General features: G+C 39.2%; 1 protein-coding gene across 1 annotated transcript in view; it reads left to right on the forward strand.

Annotated features, from left to right (window-relative positions):
* PTPRN2 (protein tyrosine phosphatase receptor type N2) overlaps positions 1–20,444 on the forward strand; it is a 654,118-nt gene that overhangs the window by 548,750 nt on the left and 84,924 nt on the right.

Consider the following 20,444-nt stretch of genomic DNA (forward strand, 5'->3'; position numbering starts at 1 on the left):
TCTTGGCTATATTGGTAGTTGCTGTAAATTCGTGCCTAATTAGAAACATTAAAAAAAAAAAAGAGAGAGAGAAGAAGCCCTTGCCATTGAAATTCTCTGAAAAATAACATTAATATCCATAATCTGTCACCCCTGCCACTATTAATAACAAAAAATCTTTAACATTTATGAGGAATGGATTGCACGGTTATCTGAAGATGTCTCTCTTTTTGAGTAATCGACTTCTTCAGGGTCTGATATGAAAAGAGCCTTTGACCCGATCTGTTGCCACCTTCTGCCATTATTCAGATAAAATGAAATCTAATGCTGATAGATGGGGAGGTGAACCAGGACTGGTTCTGGGAGAACAATGGTAGCAGATGTGTACCCAGTAATACAGGAGGACTGCACTCAGATTTCCTGAAATAAATCAGAAACCCTAGGCTTTCTCTTTCAGTTTCAAAAGTATTGGGTGGAGAGACAATCTGCATGTTCCTGAAGTTTGCTTTACATCATGGGACTTATTTCTTGGTGTGTTATTGGTGTAGTAATGCATGTGTTATATATCACACAGCCCTGGTCTGCTATCCCATAATATTTGGAGTGTGACCAGGAAAAAGAATTCAAGAATGTGTAAACATTGTTTCTGTAGTATCCGTGTCTGCTATGCACCCATAAGGGTCTTGCTAATGGCACTCTTCTGTCAAGTTTTATTTTACCCTCTTGTTCTGCTTAGGATCAGACGTTATGGCCTTTCTGTATTCTGGAGCTGAGATAGATGTAAATTGGCAGCTGTGAGTCATACGGGAATAAACTCTTATTTCCTCGCAAAGTTTGGGTCTGCCTGTACCTCTTATATGTTAAAGATGTAGCATTTTAAGTACATCTCCATAGGCTGGGTCCAGGGAGATTGTAGTACAAAATGATAACTATGAATGTTTCTGTAACAATTAGTATCTTCAGGAGTGGTTTTGGTTTTCAGTTTAAATGGAATGTTTGCTGCAAAAAAAAAAAAAAAAAAAAAAAAGTCTTTAAATTACATCACATCTTTAGATTTAATGAATTCCAAAGCAAGAGAGAGCAAGAACATTTCCAGTGGAAAAAAAGGAGTGTCCTCCAGGATAAAGTCTGAACAAAACAGCAGTTTGTCAGATCAGTTTTGCTGGCCAAAGAGACTGTGGCCGTAAATATTTTTGTTTCGTTTTAATAGGGAACTTGCTGTTGGCTTATTTAAACCACAGAAGGGATAGGTAGTCTTTTTCTTCCATTAAACGTGAATACCAGAATTCTTATTTTAAAAAAAAAAAAGCCCCCCAGGTTCCAAAATCACACTTGAAACTGAATTTGTGATAATTAACAGGACAATCTTCCTACTGACAGCTCTAATTAATAGTATCTGTAATTAAAATCGTGCCCTTCCAGCAGGAAAATTGTTTGAATTTCTTGGAGTGACCTTTTTTGCCATTTCTCCTGGGAGTATAGTGGTTAAGTTGATATTGATTTTATAATGAGCTCTGGTTTGTTTAATAAGAATCTGTAATCCAGACACTAAATGAAATGTGTGCTTCATTTCTTCTTCCCAGATTTATATATATTTTAAAATCTTCCTAGTTAGAGCTGAGAGTGACATTTTCTGTTTAAAAACAACTACAACGCTCAAGGATGCTGCCTGGTTTTTCAATAGCAAGACTGTATTAATATTCTTTGTTCCTGACCTTTGGGCCCAGTCCTAACGACCTGACTTCTCAAACATTTCCATTGGTTTTTCAAGGGAACCGTAGTCATGAGTGGGAGGAAAAATGTTTTTCCTTAAATACAAAGGTTTCTAAGGGCTTGGCTCTCCTCCCGTGGAAGTAAATGGGAATTTTGCCATTTGTTTCAATGGCAGCAGTAGGAGGCCCCAGTATAGGCAGACAAAATACTCAGGCAGTTTTGAAGCCGCTGAGTATCATTTTATCAAAATGAATCACTGAGCCTGGTTCTGTATATAATAAACTATTCACGTGGTTTTGAGGAGAAATAGGATTGAGCCCTATTCGCATGGTCAAAATCGCCTTATGTTGAGCTGTGTTAAATGTAATGGATATCTGGTGTGATGTGTGTTTTGGATAACATCAATTAGGTCTCAGAAAAGCATCAATTATCTTTTTCTCATCTTCTCTGATACTCATAGGGGAATAATGTAAACCGTGTTAATACGGGGGAAGAAAAAAGCAGATAGCTTTCAAAAAACCTCTCTGTTTTCTTCTGTTAAATGTTTCCCAAGTATCTACTCGGTTAACTCAGTGTATTTTGAAAATATGAACTATTTCAGCAGCTGCTGCCACTAGACTTTAAAGCATGATACTCCAATATGTGTCTGCTTACAGCTTAAGTGACAATTCAGATTACTTTTACTTTAATTTGAAGGGGGAAATATTGGTTGCTATAAAAGTGTCTGGTGGCCCAATGTGATTCAGAGAGAACACTGAAATATCACTTCAATTCACATGCTTCTCAAAATGTCAGTGGTTTATATTTTCATATAAACAAGACTGACCTAAATTTTCAACATTTAGCAGAAGCATTTTTCATCCTAACCCAGTTCAGCCAGGAGAGTTCATTCGGGGTTTTACTCCTTCCTTACTCACCCTGTGAACTTTGAAGAGTTTTTTCCCACAGTTGCTGTTGTGTTTTGGGTTGTTTTTTTTTTTTTTTTGGTTTGGGTGTTTCTTTTTTCCTTTCTCGTGAAATACCAGCTTGAGAAGGGGAAAACAGACAAACGGTATTGTCAGGGAAATAGCAGGTTGGCTACGAAGTCTCCCCCCGTGCCGGAGGCGTAGCGCCGGTCAGGCAACGTCACTCTCCCTTGGGCACTCACCTGCCACCAGGAGCAGTTCTTGTCTGAGCCCACTCGCCTACTAGCATGAGCATTTCTGGTTTAAGTGCCCGCAGAAGGGATCAGACTTGGGCAGAATGGCCAATACTGTCTAAAAGTTGAAATAAGAAAATAAAAATCTCTGCGGTGCCCTTGATAAGCTGCCACAGGGCCCAATGCCGCTTGAGGAGGCTGCAGTGTGAGGGTGGTTCTTGGGGTGTTGGATAAGACGAGCAGCTGGCCTTCAAGGGGTTAAAGTAACCCTGTTGAAAGACTAAGTCATGATAGGAAGGGTAGATATGCAATTGCAACTTCATCTGTCTTTGAATCACTAAACAACAAAATTACAGGCTGGTTTAATTAGTGGCTGAGGAGCTTTTCAAAATGAGTGGAAGTAGTGTGTCTCAAAATGTTGCGTGTGCATAAAACACATTTTATACATGAAGGCAGACTATTTCTGCGTCCCTTTTAAACACGTCTCCTGTCCTTTCAAATCACACGTGTAGTGATTAGATAAGTCGGAGGTAGCATTTGGGGATGACTGAAAAGCAGTTCTTACTGCCTCGGCGGTGCCTCGCACATGCGCACACCTTCATCCGTGTGTTTAATTGTTGCTCGTGTTGCTTTGATCTTCTTTGAAAAGCAAGTTTAGCATTCTGCAAGCCCACTCTCTGGTCCAGGAGATTAGGGCTGAAGCGTTTTAGGAATTTTCAGCAGACACTCTTTGATTTATTTCACAACACTGAGCAGATTTTCTTCATGCACTTTCGAGCCTTTAGAAAGTAACCCAGAGAAAAACGGGCATTCAGGCATCAGGGGAGGGCTGCAAACAGGGCCACTAAGTGCACATCTTAGTTGTCACCGCTCCCATTAGCGAGCAATTTATTAATGTAATGAGTGTACGTTAGTGACTGCTACTATTTAGGGATGCTCTGTTTGAGTCAGGGTGATGTATTTGTGAGTCCAGCTGAACCCTGGCTTTTGACCCCTGTGTGGGGAACGCTGGGTTGTGTGAGATGTTAAATCATCAGCATATTTTATACTTTGCGCTGCAGAACTTTACTATGAGCATGGTCTTCTGCATCACTGATAATGCGCTGCAAAACATTGCCCATAATGGAATTTAAAGGCAAAAGTTAAAATGCACTGAAGCTGGCTTCAGAAAGCCTGCCTTTTAATATTTTATGTCAATAATGTTCTTTTTAATTTTCCTTCATCTCAGCCAAAAGAACTTCCTTTAAAATATGAGGGGGCAAAGACCAAACAGTTTACAATGAAGTTCCTTCTTAAACTGCCTGAAGTATTCAAGGGTACATGAGCCATGCAGCGTCAGTGCTGCTGGATCACATCATCAGCTCTTTTAAAAACTTGTTCAAATAACTTGATTTGGCAGGCATATAATTGTAAATTATATGTTAAATTCTACATTATTACATGTATTATATTATATATAAATTATATATTCCTTTGTAAAATACAGTCTTATTAATTACATGATCTCTCTGTATTCAAAGCCACTAAGAACTTCTCTGTGCTTTTATAGATTTGATCCTGCTGGTGGTTTTGATTTGAGATGTTAAGAACACGGTATTTACAACAACTACAATAAATATTTTGCTGCAAATGTTTTAAAAGGCTCCAAGTGAAAAAATCCACAGGAAACGTACTCTCTCCTTAACTATGCTGCCTGTTTTGTGTGTTTAAATGCAGATAATTCATTACCTCTAATATGGCTTCATATTTTACACTCTAGACTGGCTTTCATAAGCAAACATGTTATTCTAGACCTTAACGTTATAGTAATACTCTGTATCAGCTCCTTAGAAAATGGAGTTTTGTGCACTAAGTGAAATGGGGAAAAAAAGGAAAATTTTGCTGTTCTTATTTATCAAGTTCTCAGTAATATTCAAATTACCATCAGTATTGGGTCCAAAGTAAGCTGGCAAACTGAGAATAATCAGTACGATGAAATATTACCTCAGAGCTATACAAAACTGTTCCATTTTCAGTGACCCTCACTACACTTAAGCAAAAAAGATGTCACTGAGGATGAGATGCGTTCAGCATATGAGTATTTAGTAAACAGTTCAATAAGGAATAGCTTCAGTAAGGATTTTGGATAGATGAAAATTTTGCCTTAGGGCTGAATACTAAGAAGGGCTTGCTTGTGTTTTCTTCTGGGAAAGCAAAGGATGTAACGCATTTTTAATCTTTTCCTTTCCTGTGTCCTTATTAAGAGAGAGGAAAAAAAAATCATCTCATGTGATTATGCAAAGCAACAGGACAAACTGTAATTGTAATAAAACATTCACGGGGAGGTATGTGTATTAGAAGAGTTGTTCATGTCCATTTAAATCTGCTTATTGTGTATTATATGAACAATTTTCTCTCTCTTTAATTAGAATTTTGTCTTAAAATAAATTCTCAGGAACCTTCAAATACATTGTATGTAATGTTGTTACATAAACCACTGTAATTTAAGGTGAGACTGTTTTCACAATGTACAAAATAGATATTCTACACAATAGCCATGCATAGCAATCGTGGGAGAGAAGAAAGAAGCGGGGAGTGTTTTAAGGTGATTAGGAGAGAGCTTACCTATGTTAAACACTTCATTGAAGTCAGTTGATGGCCAAAGCAGAATGAGGCCAAACAGGAGGTGTACAAATATGGATTTAACTTTTAATCTGTTTTTTATCTGATTAGCGTTGAGAACAATCCACAATTCCTGTGGTGCAGTGGACTATGTAATGCCCTAACCTTGCTTCCTGTGGTAGCCATAAAATAGAGTTAAGTGGTAGTAATGTTCAAAAGAGCATTTCAAAATACTGTATGAATATATAAACCAGCAGAAATTTATCAAATATGCCTGTTTGATAAATTGGAGCATAAATAAATAAATAGGGGTATGTTATCAATCATGCTCCTAGCATTTAAAATCAACTTCAAAATACTGCTTAATGAGAAATGCTCATTTTAAGTGCTCAATGGCACAGATATTGGAGGGCACTTCAGGAAATCTGTATCTGAGCTTGTCATGTCTGTCTGAGAGGAGACATGCTCTCCCATCACCTCCTCTCCTGCTCTGCCCACTGCTCCGGAGGCACAGCACAGCGGCAGGGCAGCCCGGGGGGAACGGCGCTGGCTGTGTCAGAGGGGTTCGTTGGGCTTGGTACGAGTGGCTCTCCTCCAAGCTTTTCCTAGTTAAGAAAATAACTTTTGTAAATGACTCAGTGTTGGAGAAATGGACCTGCCCTGACCAGAGAAGGTTTTACCTTGACGGTCCAGGTGCAGGGCTGCTGCAGCAGTGGCAGCGCAGCGATGCTTTTGAGTAAAACACTTTTTACGTTAGAGCGGGCAGGTGGAGAGAGAGGTTTTTGGCAGGTATGGAAGGAAAATGAGTAAACACGCAACTCCTGGAGTGCTTGGACGAGAAGGTGCCATGTGGGTTTAGGTTTGAGTAATGTAAACCATCTTTTTCAAGTAGTTGGCTGTTTATCTGCATAGGACTAGAGCAAAGTGGCAGAGAGAAGGTGATGTCGACGCTCTCCTCTTACCCAACTTGGTTTATTTTCCCCTGTCTGAAGAATATAGTGTTTGAGCTTGCTGTTTTGTGGAAGAAGGACAAACGTGCTCCAAGCATCTTGCAGTAGAATTTCTGTGTATTTCAGATGTAAGAAAATGCTAAGAAAAAAATAGTAGGAGGGGAAATTAAGTTAGTGACTCATTTTTAATTACTGGGAAATCCAGAGTCCTTACCCAAACAGGCATTTCTTAGAAAATGTGATGGAGGTGCTGTGGACTTGCAGGCTGCATCTCGCCTGGTAAATGAAACCTGTAAATTGTTCAAGTGGCCCTGGCACCGTTTCAGGCCAAGCCACCCAACTTACTCCCAAACAATTTCTCAGCACAGTTAGCACAGGCCAAGAAAAAGACATATATTCATTCACCGAGCAGTTTTCTTAAAAATTTGCCTGTGGCCACCTGGTTTTAGACATGAGAATTACTGTTGCTTTACCTTAACTCCCCATCCTGGACTGCCGAGCTCCCAAGCTGATCCCGAGATCCCAGGATACTCCTGCTTCGGAGCCCCTTCCACCCGTCCCTGCCACGTGGCAGGCTGTTTGCCAGCTGAGTGTGGGCTGGTTCTGGATAAGTACAATGGATTGTCTCCCTCTGGTAAATTGATTATGTCCCAGTGCCTCTACGTTATAAAGAAGCCAAAGATAACCACAGCCTTGCCTAATGGGCTGGAGAGTATTTGATCTGCAGTCCCAGGCAGTACATCATCTCAAGTGTCCCGATTTCTTTCTAGAATAGCTGTACTGTCTTCAGTCGTTTTTTTTTTCTGATGTAATGTAGAGGATAATCAGGCCTGTCTTTCCTACACACTTCTGCCCTGTTTTCTGTTTTAGGATTTTCCTTTTTCTTTTGGAGCTGCTCTGTTACCGTGTTTCAGGTTTGACACATTCTTCTATTATATATTCTCTGAACACTCAGGAGCTTACACTGCGGTCTGGCTTGCTGAGCCTTTCATATTCCCTCCGAGTGCTGCACTAGAAGAAAAAAATATATTTTTTTAAATTTTTTAACTGGTAAGTTTTTTTTTATTTGCAGAACGAATCTTGTATCAGAGGCATGTTCACTGGAAGAGAGTAGAAGTTAATTTTGTGTACATAAGGAACTGTTGTAGACGATGTTTGTTGGTTCTTGTAGGACCGTGTTGCCTGCGAGCAGGAGCAGGTTGCAGTTTATTCTCTGAAGTCTGTCAGGTACATAAAAAGCATTCTTCTTACTGCTTTCTTCTGGGTACACCTCTCGTCCCGCACACTGGTCTCACACAGTGGGCAGTGAAAGGGACGAGGCATGGGGGATGCAGGATGCGCTTCCTTTCTCCATCTCCATGCAGGCAGGGGAGACGTGCTGTGCTCGGCGGCATGCTGGGAGAGCAGGTCCATGTCCTACCCAAAGCCAGCGAGATCCCAGTTCCAGCGACCTCTTGTTCTTTCTGCACTGTGTATGCTCAGCCTTAGTGAACTTGGCTGTTTGAGGGACAGATGAACAAAAGCAGGTTTTGAATCCTCAGCTTTCCTCTGCCTGTAGCCCCGTTGTGCAGCTCTTGCAGGGATGTTGCAAAGTTGAACATTCTATGTGGACTGCGATGTTTTCACTTGTTTTATTGTGGTATAAGCTGTAAGAGAAGTTTGAGTAGAGCAGACTGGAGCTCTCCTGGGGTCGTGCTGCACAACTGCTCCAATTTTCCCAAAGGCACATGTGAGAGGTTGTGTCTCAAACAGCCTCGGGAGCGTGCGTGACACGTGAGGGCAGGGGATGGCCTGTGTGCAGACCTGCAAAGAGTTGGATGTTGAGGATGTGATTTGTGTTGACTGGACAAGAGGCCTCATTTCAGTTTTCTCAACTGAGGAAATGAGGACAAAGCTACAGTTCTGGGCATGACGACCTCCTATCCAAGATGTTTTTCTTTTCATATATTTGCATGCACAACAGAGATCTGAATGCTCTCTAGCAGTTTTAAGAACTGTAAAAGAAAATTTGATTGACTTAATGCAGACCAGCAAGGTACAGTAGAGGACTGAGACAGCTCAGCTGACTTCTTTGTACTGTGATTTTTGCTGTTGCAGGTTCTAAGCTCTCATAGCACCAGTGTATGTCACTGCAGTGTAAGTCAGCTGGGGCATCCCTGCAGCTCTTGATCTTCCAGTTCAGGTTCTCAGCTTTCAGTGTGCAGATCTAGTTTTCGTCACGTGTATTCTTACAAAACAACTAAACCAAGACTGAAGAAGGGCACTGTAAAAGAACGGTCCTAGAAGCTAAATCCTAAAGAACCAAAATTAATTTGGAGGGGGATGAGAGAGAATAGCTTTTGAATTGGAAAAAATCAAATTTCTTGTAGGTGGCTTATCCAAAGGAGAAAATGCATGCGATTTTCTCTAAGCTTTGCTGACCAGTTTCTAGACTTTTTGCCAGAAACAAATGAGTGATGTTTTATTGATGTTTGCTTGGGATGACTGCATTCTGAACAAGCACAGATTTTGATCAGGGAAATAGTTTGTTAAATTTTTAATATTTCAGACTGATAAAATCCTATTCATTTTTGCTGCAGTTTTCTGTTTTCCTATCTAGCTACCATAGTTGCAGGCTTCTTGATGATTCCTCCTTTTTCCTTCTACATAGGACTGCTGCTGCTTTGCAGAACTGTATTCTGGCAGCATCTTGGAGATCTCAGAAGTGGCTGGTCTTGCTCTCCAAAGTGAGAACAGCTCATCATTATCATGACAAAACTCACTTTTGGTATTGAGTTTACGTACTTACCTTGGCTGATTAAAGCCACCCCCTTTTCCCTTATCAAATGTTACCCAACATGGAGATGTATGCGTTTTATGCTGGTGGGAAGGCTTTTCCTTGATTGTGCTGGCTGACAACAGCAGAGGTATATGGTTTGAAGTGGGCTGTAGTAGAGCCATAACTAGCAACCCTATCCATTTTCTAGTGCTGCTGGTCTGAACATCCCCCTAATCTTCAAGAAAACGTTTTGGGCAGAATATTCACATGTTGGAGAAATATTGATCTTTCCCACTAACTATGAATAGAAGAACAAGAGAAAGATGAAAAGGAAAAATTCAGTATGCTGCTGCTTTTCTGACAGTGTGGGGAAAAGAAACTAGGATTTTACCTTTTTCCAACTTCTCTCAACTGGAGTTCATCCTGGCTTCCAGGGAAAGAAAAATGCCTTGCATGGAGTGAAATGGTGTGATTTGCTGGAAGAGGTTTTGCTGCAGTGGATCACAGCAAAAAGTGTGAGTGGCTGGCTCTCCATGTAAGATAGGAGGAGAAATGTGATGGAGCTGAATGTAGTTTGGGGAGCAAGAACAATCTCCATATGTAAATTCATGTTATATAGTGAAGTTATGTCATACAGCATCTCCTTCTGTACTCTGGGGAAAGAGTATGTACAGTAAAATGTGACTGTGAGCATGTAAATCCCATATACTGTCACCTACAAGAGTGAAATAAAGAGCTGCAATTCCTAATTAACCTCGCTGGAAAGCTCTTGGGTGTGAAGTTAAAATATACAGAAGGTTTGCTGAGCAAGCTGTTCCAAATTTCAGCTTCTTTTCGGAGGCCTGGCTCAACCCAATGGCTCTCCAGGCATTGTTGACTAATAATTTTGTTTGCTAGTTTTGAGGGCTTTGGAAGTTAATTAAGTATAAATCAATGCTTGAGGCTTCTGTAAGTGCTGGTCACTCCATCGCCGAAGGAATACTACAGAAATGGAGGAAGTGAGGAAAAGGTGACAAGAATGATTAAGGGCATGGAAAACGTGTGAAAAGAAATTGAAAAGACAGATTATTTCTTCCAAAACAGTAACAAGTGGCAGTGTAGTAAAGGAAAAAAAGTATATAAAATGAGGAACTGAAGGAAGAGTGAAACTCTTATGCTGTCTTCTGCCCAACCATCAGGGCAAAGACGTTCAGTTATATTAAATGCATAAAATAAAAGATTAATAGAGGAAAAGCTATCTGCATAACACAACTGCAACATGCAACACTATTTCTGCAGAATGTTGTTGACACACAAGTTGTTAGCAGGAATCTCAAAAACCAAAGAAACATGTGAGAAAAAATATACTAGGTAATAAAATAGCTGCTCATGTTTTAGAAGATGTCTGTATCTTAATGCCCCCGCTCTTAAAATAATGCAAAATTAAGATGTGACTGTTTTAGGAATATGCCTACCTTGTATGTGTTCTGTGCTGTTCCCATGGTGCTTCTTGCAGGCAAACTGGTGCCTGCTGGAGAGGTCCAAGGTGGATTAACAGCCCCTGTGCTTGCATGAGTTGGCAAAGGGAAACCCACGAACTTCAGTAATGGCCAAGGAGTTCTTTTCTGTGAAAGCAAACACACACTAGCAAACTCCTTGCTGCTGCTGAGGGGTATTTATTGTAAGTGGTGCCATGGGGCACCAAGATGAGGGATGGTGGGGAGGTCTGCAGCTCCCCTCCGGGCAGGCAGTGCCAGGGCATGACCATGATCTGGTGGAGAGCACAGTTGTATGGAGAGGCAGGGGAGAGCAAGGAGAAATGTATGTTTTTGCTGTTGTTGCTGTTTTCTCCAAAATGTGAAGTCTCCCTGTGTCTCTGACTATCAGTATTAAGATCTGAGTATAAAATCCCTCTCAGTTTTTCCAACATCTCCTGTAACACTAAGAAAGTGAATGTGTAGAAATATAGACCAACATTTTTAATCCTTGAAGATTTTTCCGTGTGCGTCTGTTATCAGAGACACAATGGAACTCATACATACTATTTTTTCCATAGTGTAGGAGAGTTCCTCTGTATTACCAAGTTTTTTGTTCATAATAACCTGCTCTGACTTACTAGTAGCTTTGTGCTTTGTATATTTTATTTCTTTTTACACTGTTTCCTCATTCACAAAATTTGCATTTGTTGCTCCTAGCAAAGGTGAAGTAGTGATTTCATTTTTATTTTCAGTCGGGGATGGGTGGAAAGCAATGACTTCAATTTTCAAATCAGGAGGGGGTAGTGACTGGCAGTTTCAACTGTCATGATAGAAGATGTTATGAAAAAAAACTTGTCACTGATGACCACCCTTGATAAATCCTTCCTTACTCCAGCATCACATCTTAGATGTATAGCCACCTCCTATGAAAAAAAAGTATTTGAGGTTTTTAGAAGTTTTTAGGACTTCTTTTTGTATTTCTCTGCCTGATTCTATTACCATGAATGCAGTTACACAGGCTTAAGGAGAAGCAATAGTAATCTTTGGAATGGGGCAAAATAACATTTTTAGATGTAAACTTGTGGCTATACGTTTGTTTCTTTCCAAGCTAGAAGTGCATGCTGAGTCCTGCTGGTGAGCTGGGAATCCTTATTTCTAGAAGAAATGATCTCCCATTTTCAGTCCTGCAGGGCAATAAAATAGTGGACTACACAGCCTTAATGTATATCTTTCTTGAGAAACTACAGCTGCCTTGGGACCGCGTTTTTTGCCTGCTTTGGGCCCCAGGCAGCTATAAACGCTGGGAGTGGAAAAGGAAACATTTGTGGCAGTTATCTTTTAGAGCGCTGGCATCTGCTGGAAGCTGGTTGGGCTTTGGGTGGGTTAGACAAAGTCAAAATTCATGATGAATTTGCAGATGGTTCTGCATGGCCTTTCAGGTTAATTCAATCATTACTGTGGTTGATTTGTAACCCATGCCGTGCTGTATGGCTCTCACTGTGCTAGCGGTGAATTTGCTGTGCAAATTCTTCTTAAGAAGCAGCTGTGCCCTCATGAGCATATATTTGAGTTAGTTAAGATGAACAAAATATGGAAAATGTAAAGTTTGGTTTATACATTATTTTTCTCTGTCTAGTTACTCCTTAAGAAACGTTTCCTCTCCCAGCTTCATACTTACCATATACTTGTAAAATGCTACATGCAACCACACCTGAAATGTGGGAAATGCAATTTAGAAACCAACTTTGTTGGTTTCCTTAAAAAATGAAATATATTCCTTTTTTTTGTGTGTGTGTGGCAGGTAGGTAAATCTCATATCCTGCTGTGTCCAGAATTACAGCTGTCTGAATTGCAAGACCAGTAATGCTCAGACACTGTCAGGGCCACCCTGAGAAAGACCTGGATGCTTTTATGCTAGTATATCTCTGGTGATTTCACGTCTATGGTTTGCAGATCTTTCCTATTAGAGATAGACCCTGGTTTCCTTGGAGGTATCCAGGTAGTCTCTTTAAATCCCAAGAGAAAGGACCATGTTGTCATTGTAACCATGATGTCATTATGCAGGGAAAATACCAGTTAAAATAATTTTAAAGAAACATGAACTTCCTTTGTGTCTTCTGTCTTTGAAGTCCAGTGTACTGCAGTCATGTTGTCAGGCATCTGTTTCATAAAACTCATCCCTCTTTTAGAAATAAAGGCTATAAATTGTTGTATTCACTTACACGGTCCCAGTTAGAGTGGCATCTTCTATTTTTGGATTGAAAAAAAATCCCCAGTACAGTAACCTAAACATGGTCTTCAACTTTCATTGATCCTCTGGAAAGCAGTATTATCCCCAAAGATGCCTGTACTTCCCTGGTGTGGATAGCAGGGAAAACACCCTACCGTTATCTCAGGGAAATATCATTAGACCTATGCAGACATGTCTTCCTTGGCAACATGAGCCATGTAAAAGGCCTCTCCCTCCTTCAGGAGCTTCTGGGCTGTTTAGATGTCTATCTTATTGATGAGAGGTCACTCAGGAATTAAAGTAAAAATATTTCCCTAAGCTGTATTGCATAGTCAGTGTCTTTGGTTCTGTGCAAGCCAGAAATTTTCACATCTACTGAACTTCTGGAGATGTCTACAAGCCTGTGATGGCTTTTTGTTTGTTTGATTTGGTAGGATAAGACTGTGAAAATGCTTGAATTTAAAGAGAGGGAATAAAACAAATAAATACAAATAACGGAAAAGTAACTTTCCATATAAAGATAGCTGTATTTTCTTTGCATTTCCCCTCTTGCATGGCCTCTACTTTCTTTATGTACATGAAGAAAGGGGAATCGTAATTACATGAGTCACCACCAGGAAACACTCAGAATGCTAAAATAATTGAAAATTTTAATTTCACAGACCATAATCAAAGGTGGGGTTTTGTTAGGAAAATGAGTCTCAAGCCTGTGTTTTACTGCAGTGCTCTCAAAGAGAAACAGCAGCCCTGCCTTTTACGTTATTTAAAAGCCAAACAAAGCAAAACCCCTACACCGAGACTCAGAGATATATACAGAGGGTGGTGCAGTACAAGAGGGCAGATAGTAAACTGAACTGGACAGACTGAGGATATATTGACAATCAAATAAATATATTTTGCTTTTTTATTTTTCTTTTTCAGACCCCCAGATCTGTCACATACAAGACTAGATAAATGTGAATTGTACAGAGTATGAATATGTAATGATAACATTTGATGCTGTGGCAGAGATGAGGTCTCTCAAAATATTACTTTCAGACATTTTTCCAATATCTCCCTTTGTTCCTTTTCTGAAGGTGCACTGATCTCAGTAGTTGCCTTTTCTGGCAAGCATAGAAAATATATGTACAAATATTCCACATATGTAAACCGCTCTTTTAGTCCTGGACAAAAAGCATGTGAAAATGAAACTAAAGCTTGAAAGTATGTTTCAATAACTCAAAAATAAATGGTAATAAAGCTATAATTATCCCCAAAGCTACAAACACAGTAAATAAGTTAAAGTTAAATTTATGACACCTGCAAGCATATTAAGTATGCAAAAGCAAAACAAAGGCAGCCAAATGACTTTAGCTTCACCCTGTAGTAACACTAAGCAAATTTAGTTAGAGAATAATGATGTTTGTAGTCCTAGATTCATTTGTTTAAAAAAAAAAAAAGAGCTTACCTTATTTTTTCATTTTTTAAATCTCACTGCGTTATGGCTGCATCTGTAGCAGAATAGTGAAATCCATGCTGTATGTGCAGAACTCAGCTCATCCTGTGAATAATGCCTCCTTAATTTAAAGGAAAGTGAGGCTACTATTTAATTAAATGTATTAAAGCTGAGAAGAAAAGCATTTTTAATGATCTTATCCTTTGATACCTGGCATATAAAAGGTTACATATATTCTTAGTTTTCATTATAAAGTTTTGTTATAAAGTATAGCCTTGAATCCTTTAGAATTAATAGTCATAATTTTTAATTTCAAATTTCTACAAAACAATTTTGTTTCGCATGTAAAATGAATACAGTGTTATTGTGATCATGCCTGCTTAAAGCAGATTTGTTTCTGATAGGAAATTAGGCAGGTCAGGTTGAAAGGGCTTGGTGTACACTCAGCTATCATTTTTAATAAACAGTGATTTCTTTGTCTAATTTCTCTGCATTTTTGTAATAATTATACCATGGAAGGATATAGTCTTTCTTATATTTTGTTAATTCTGAAAATAATTGTGCCACACTTGTTTATAGACTCATTCAGCTGATTTCCATTTGAATTTGTTAAGCAAAAGACTTCTAAAAGTGTGGAAATGTCAGGCCTATTTCCTGGACTTTATTTTTGGAATTATGTAAATTTGGAGATCAGTTGCAAAAATAGGTTATTTTCATTAATAGTAATGAAATTATATTTCTTTTTCTAAATAAATTGGAAAGTTGGAATTACCCTCAGATCCCAGGTTCCTATTAAGCAGATTTGAGGTGAATGTGAGTGGAGAAGAGCAGTATTGTAGATATGAATCTATTTTCATTTATTTTGGACAGAAAAATTTCATTTACAATGCACCTGGTACCAGCTAGATGAGAACGAGTCACGTGCCGTGGTCGGTGACTGGACTTGAACTATCTTGAGATATTGCATGCTGAATTTGCATTAAGTAGGTGTATGTTAATGAACAGCAACATCATCAGTGCAGGCAGCTTTGAGGTGGAGTGGAAAGCCGAGGTGCACATTGGCCGTCTCTTACCCAGGATGCCCAGGTCAGGTCTCCCGCCTGTAATGTGCCTCCCTGAGTTTTTTCAAATTCCATTTTTGCAAACAAAACAAGTGAAAAGATTCAATATTGACTATTCAAGCCTCAGTTCTATCTGGTTTTAGTTGCATGCTTGCTTATACTCTTAGTCCTTACTGGAGCGTATACATAGGTTTCTCTCCAAACCCAAACATTTTAGAAAACTATGTGGTCTTACTGGGTTTTCCAGATACGTGCTGTATTGAACTTGATGGAAGATTAAAATTTCTCAAAATTATAATTTGTTGTCTTGCCCTTCTGTGACACTGATGGCTGCTGTGCCTCACGAAGCCAAGTGGCAGCAAATGCCACTTTTGTCACTAGCTGGGGACGTCCAGAAGATGTGCTTGTGGTGGTAAGCAGGTTGCATCTCTAAACCAGACCTGGGCGGGTATCTGTGGGGTTCATTTCTGAACAGGCACAATGCTTGCTTGGTTGAAAGGAGAGTTTCTTACCTCTTTGAGTTCAAGACCCACCTAACAAAGCAGCGTGGTAAGGCTGGCTCTCCATCCCTGTGGTGGTATCCATTAGGCGCAACAGGTCTCCTAATGCTCTTCTTTAAATGTAGATAAACTACATTTATGTCGTGATGTGGTTCAGTCACAGGTGGACTGTATGGATTTGAAAATCCATTTGTTGTACCTGAGGAAATACTTGTTGCTTTGTGCTTCTCCCTGTCTATGTGAGAACAACCAAGTATTAGGAACACTTTAAAACCTCCTTGGAAGAGGTCCAGGGGTTTTCTGAGAATATTGTTCATGGTTTGTTTAAGGTTATCAATTATGTCTTGAATAAAAAGCTCTCTACAGCTGATCATTGTGCTGTACTTTGAACTCATTTAACTGGACATTATTTACAGAATATTTATCTTGGTTATGGCAGTTTTTGTCACACAGCGATATTACTTTTCCATTATATACTGCATGTGACCACCACATAAGTTTGATAATAAATGCTGGGAAATAAAAAACAGAGTAAGTGCCTCAGTACGATAGCAATTCCCATGTGATGGGAAATAATGTCATAAACTTCAAATTACCTTTTAAATAAATGTTTACGTCCAACCCATCCATTAGATCATAGCCCGAAGGGTCAGGGGGATCATTTCTTCATATTTCACTGTATGCATTATGATTGCTTTTTTAGGTGTAAATGATGTTTTTAGATGAAGAATGGCACTCGAACTATACACAAACAACAGCTAGACATTACTGAGTCGCAGTACAGCAGAAATAGCCTCAGCCACTTGGCTAAATATAGAAGTGCAGCAGTAAATTGAATTCATTCTTAGAAAATATTTTTGATGGTGTACATGCTGAGACGATACAGAAATACAGCTCGTGTCATTCTCACAGTTTGCAGCTTTGACATTTTAGTCAAGTTTAAATCCTAGTTCTGGTTTGGTAGATGGCTGATTTGCCAAACACTTACGAGAGTAAAGATTTTGGAGAGCAGGGAAGAGCATACCTGAGCATGCAGAGAAGAATACAGGTGACAGATACCATATTAATGAGGCTCTTAACCATCTAGGGCTTTGTGCACCTTTGAAGTGATGCCACGTCTGTAAGTGCCCAGGGATGGATGATGTTTCCCCAAGAGCACCCCATGTGAAACACCCCACACGTTGAGACCCTGCTATTCCCAGTGCCTTTCGTAGGAATGGGATAGAGCTGCGCATCTCAAGTATGAAGCAAACCCAAATCGCACATTTAGACACTTCCCTGCTCTGAGCTGGACCTCCCTAGTCCACGTGTCCTGGAGGAACCCGTTTGGCTCCTGAAAATGCCCCACGCATCAAAGCTTTTATATGTGGTGGTGTTAACTGTGTTACCCCTGCAGCGCTAGGCTAAAACCCAACCAGGAGTTGAAACAGTTGGGCTAGCAGAGAGGTGGCTTTGAAGGAGCAGATCTGTAGGTGTCCTGAGACTGCTGACGTGCGTGTAGGGATGGGGCAGGTTCCTCAGCCTGGACTGGGCTAGCTGGGAGTGGGGGAAGGAAGAGCTGTTGAGGGCCCTTACACCAATCTGGAAATAAACTCAAACAAAAAACTTCTGTTTACAGGCAGGGGGAAAACCATTGTCTTGGAGATTTAAAACACCAATCAAGAAATTCAGTGGTGTTTTTACTGCAGCTATGATTTGACCTTCCTGTTTACATTAAAAATTTTTTATGGTGGTGTGCAGTGACGTGATTGCTTTGTTTGAGGTATTTCACAGTTACAGCAGTTCTGGGAATAATTGTTTTGCTTCTATATATGTCAGGAAAGAAATATGTTAATATTTGAGGTCATGTTACTTTTTTTTTTTTTAAAAAACTTACTTGTATTTAACATGTTTCTCAACCTGAACCTCTTTCATGAGGACCATGAACATGTTAAACTTAGTTTTAAAACAACATTTCTTAGTACCATGTTATATATTTTATGTCCAAACCATTCTTTTTAGTTGAAGGTTAACCTACTCTAGAACCAGTTGGCTATAATATTGCTTCTTTTGTCATTATTATTTGTGTAAAAATGGTATAATAATTTCTTAGAGTTCACTTGATCCTGATTCTTTTTTGTTAGCAGAGGTCTATAATCCTTTCCACAGCAACCACTTGTAAGAGCAGAGGATTATGACTTGAGGCAGGATATGAGCAGCAGGAACAGATCAACTTAAAAACAAAGATCCTGTTTGAGTACAAATGCTATTGTTAGCACAGAGTTGGGGTGAGTCAAGTGGCAGGATGTCTATTAGAATATAATAAATTCGTATCTACACCACATGGCATGCTAGCCAGAAGACACATCCTTTTAGTAGTTATGTGATAGACTACATATTTTTATACCTTTACTTACTATACTTTTGCCTAGTCCAATAAGCCATTCTCCCTGAGAATGGCTTATATCTAAACATCTGAACAGCTTTTTGGTTTTCTGTAGATTCATTTTTCTGAATAAAAGTTTCTGTACTGTTATACTTTTCCTGAAGTCTGCTAAAAGCAGGGATTTGAAATTACACTTCCACAAGGTCATTCTGAGGTTAGTAATAGCCATTTTGGACTATTGCTATCTTTTCTTATGATGTGTATGATCCTTCAGAGAGAAGGAGAGAGATTTTTTCCCTTTGTCCTTATATTTAAAAAAAAAATAAATCCAGTAACATTTCTTCCTTTATTAAAAAGTCTTGGTTTTAATACCAATAGTTTAACTGACCTATCTAACACTAATATATGTGACTCCATTTCAAAGTATTTGTAAAGTTTAATTTTTTTTTCCTAATATTTTTCCTGCTAAGGTTAGAAGGAAGTAGTAAAGGTACCAACTGATAGAAAACATTCTAGTGAAGTGTGGAAAACACCCTATGTTTTGTAAAAATAAAAAAAAAAATTCTTACATAGCATAGATACAATTAGTAAATATACAAAATGCAATGATGGGGTCAGGTAGCAGTTTTATTTAGGACAGTCTGTACAGTTATTGCGACAACTAACACCACATACAAGAAATAATCTGTGTTTCTCAAAGCACAGATTTTTGTAATAGACAAAATATATCCTGTTTATATATGAAACACTGAAGCAAAATTTGTATGTTAATTTGTACATTCATATATATATATGTACTGCACACCATAAAACAGTAAAATCCCACATAAGCATCTCTAATGGCAAGTTAAATAGAAGCTTTGGGAGAAGAAAATGTTTTAATCGTTGCCATGTGGTGCCAGGGGGAGACTCAGTATAATGGTTTCAGTGGGTTTGTTTGAGTGCTTGCTACTGCATGGGTTAGGGTCCCTCTTTAGTGTCCTAAAGTTTGCAATGTTAAAAAAATAATATACCACCATAGTCTTAAAGTTATGTTTCTAACCCCTGAAAGAAGGGTTGATTTTATTGTGCTTGATATATGGAGGTTTTCAGATCACCCTACTGATGGCACTTGGACTGCAACTATATTATCAATGAATAAGAAAACAGAAGCCATGGCATTTCAACAGTATGAATTCTTCAGACTGTATTATTTTGTTAGCCTGAGGCAAGAAACTGTGCTCTTAGTAGTCGTCTGTGCAGAATGAGTAATCTGAGACAAATGTGTAGCCACACCGCATGTGCAATATGTCCAGATACTATGGACTATCTGGTCTCGCTGTGCGCCACAGGCAGCCAAGTATCTCTCATGGACAATAGACATATGTTAAAAAATGGTAATTTTCTTATGTTGTCTGGGATTTCACCACACATAACTGATTCTAAAAGCATTATAACAATGACGTTGTAACCGTAGGTCTGTTTATCCCATTAGAGTCAGAATTTTATACTGTAAGGAGTTGCTTTTACCAGCAGGATTTTCTGTTACCTATCCAGAATTCTTTATTTTTATGTGAATTCTATGTATGGGAGCAACTGAAAATGCGTATTCCCAGTGCGATCTATTTCAGTGTTTTAACATGGCTTGCATTAGCATGTGTGATAGCTTGAATTTTCTTTCTTCACCAAAGCTGCTTAAACAATACAATGACAGATTTCTGCTTTTATTCTTCGTTAATGTCATTCTTCATCCTCTCTGCCCCACATCAGGGAAGAAGTGTTGTGAGTTTGCTATTTTAATGAAGAGAAATGAGGCATCTATCAACTAGGATTTATACTAGAGAGCACATCAATTCAGTTGCCTTGAGCTTGCTGAGTTTGCATATCCAGGGCCAAGTAGCGCTCTCAATTACTCCCGTGCAACCCCATTAACTTCAGCAGGTTGCGCAGTTCAAAAGTGGCTTCACAGAATGCAGGGCAGTATTAACGGGAAAAAAGGATATCTGATAGAGAAGTCAAGCTCCAAAATATTATTTTTGGTTATCTAAAAGGAGATGTGCATACAGTCATAATTACACTTTTGAAAGGTTAGGGTAGTCATCGTATAGTAATTTCATTGAGTATCTCTTTGTAGCTGAGCCTAACAGAACAGACAGCCTCCCAAAAATCACTGCAGTGAGGGGGAAAACACTTCCAGCCCTGGAAACATATTGTAAATCATATGTCTTTAGTAGACTGTATCCTGTAATTACTCTTAACCGTAGGTTGTTTCTTCCTT

The sequence above is a fragment of the Numenius arquata genome, chromosome 12 (assembly GCF_964106895.1).
Source record: "Numenius arquata chromosome 12, bNumArq3.hap1.1, whole genome shotgun sequence".
NCBI lineage: Eukaryota > Metazoa > Chordata > Aves > Charadriiformes > Scolopacidae > Numenius > Numenius arquata.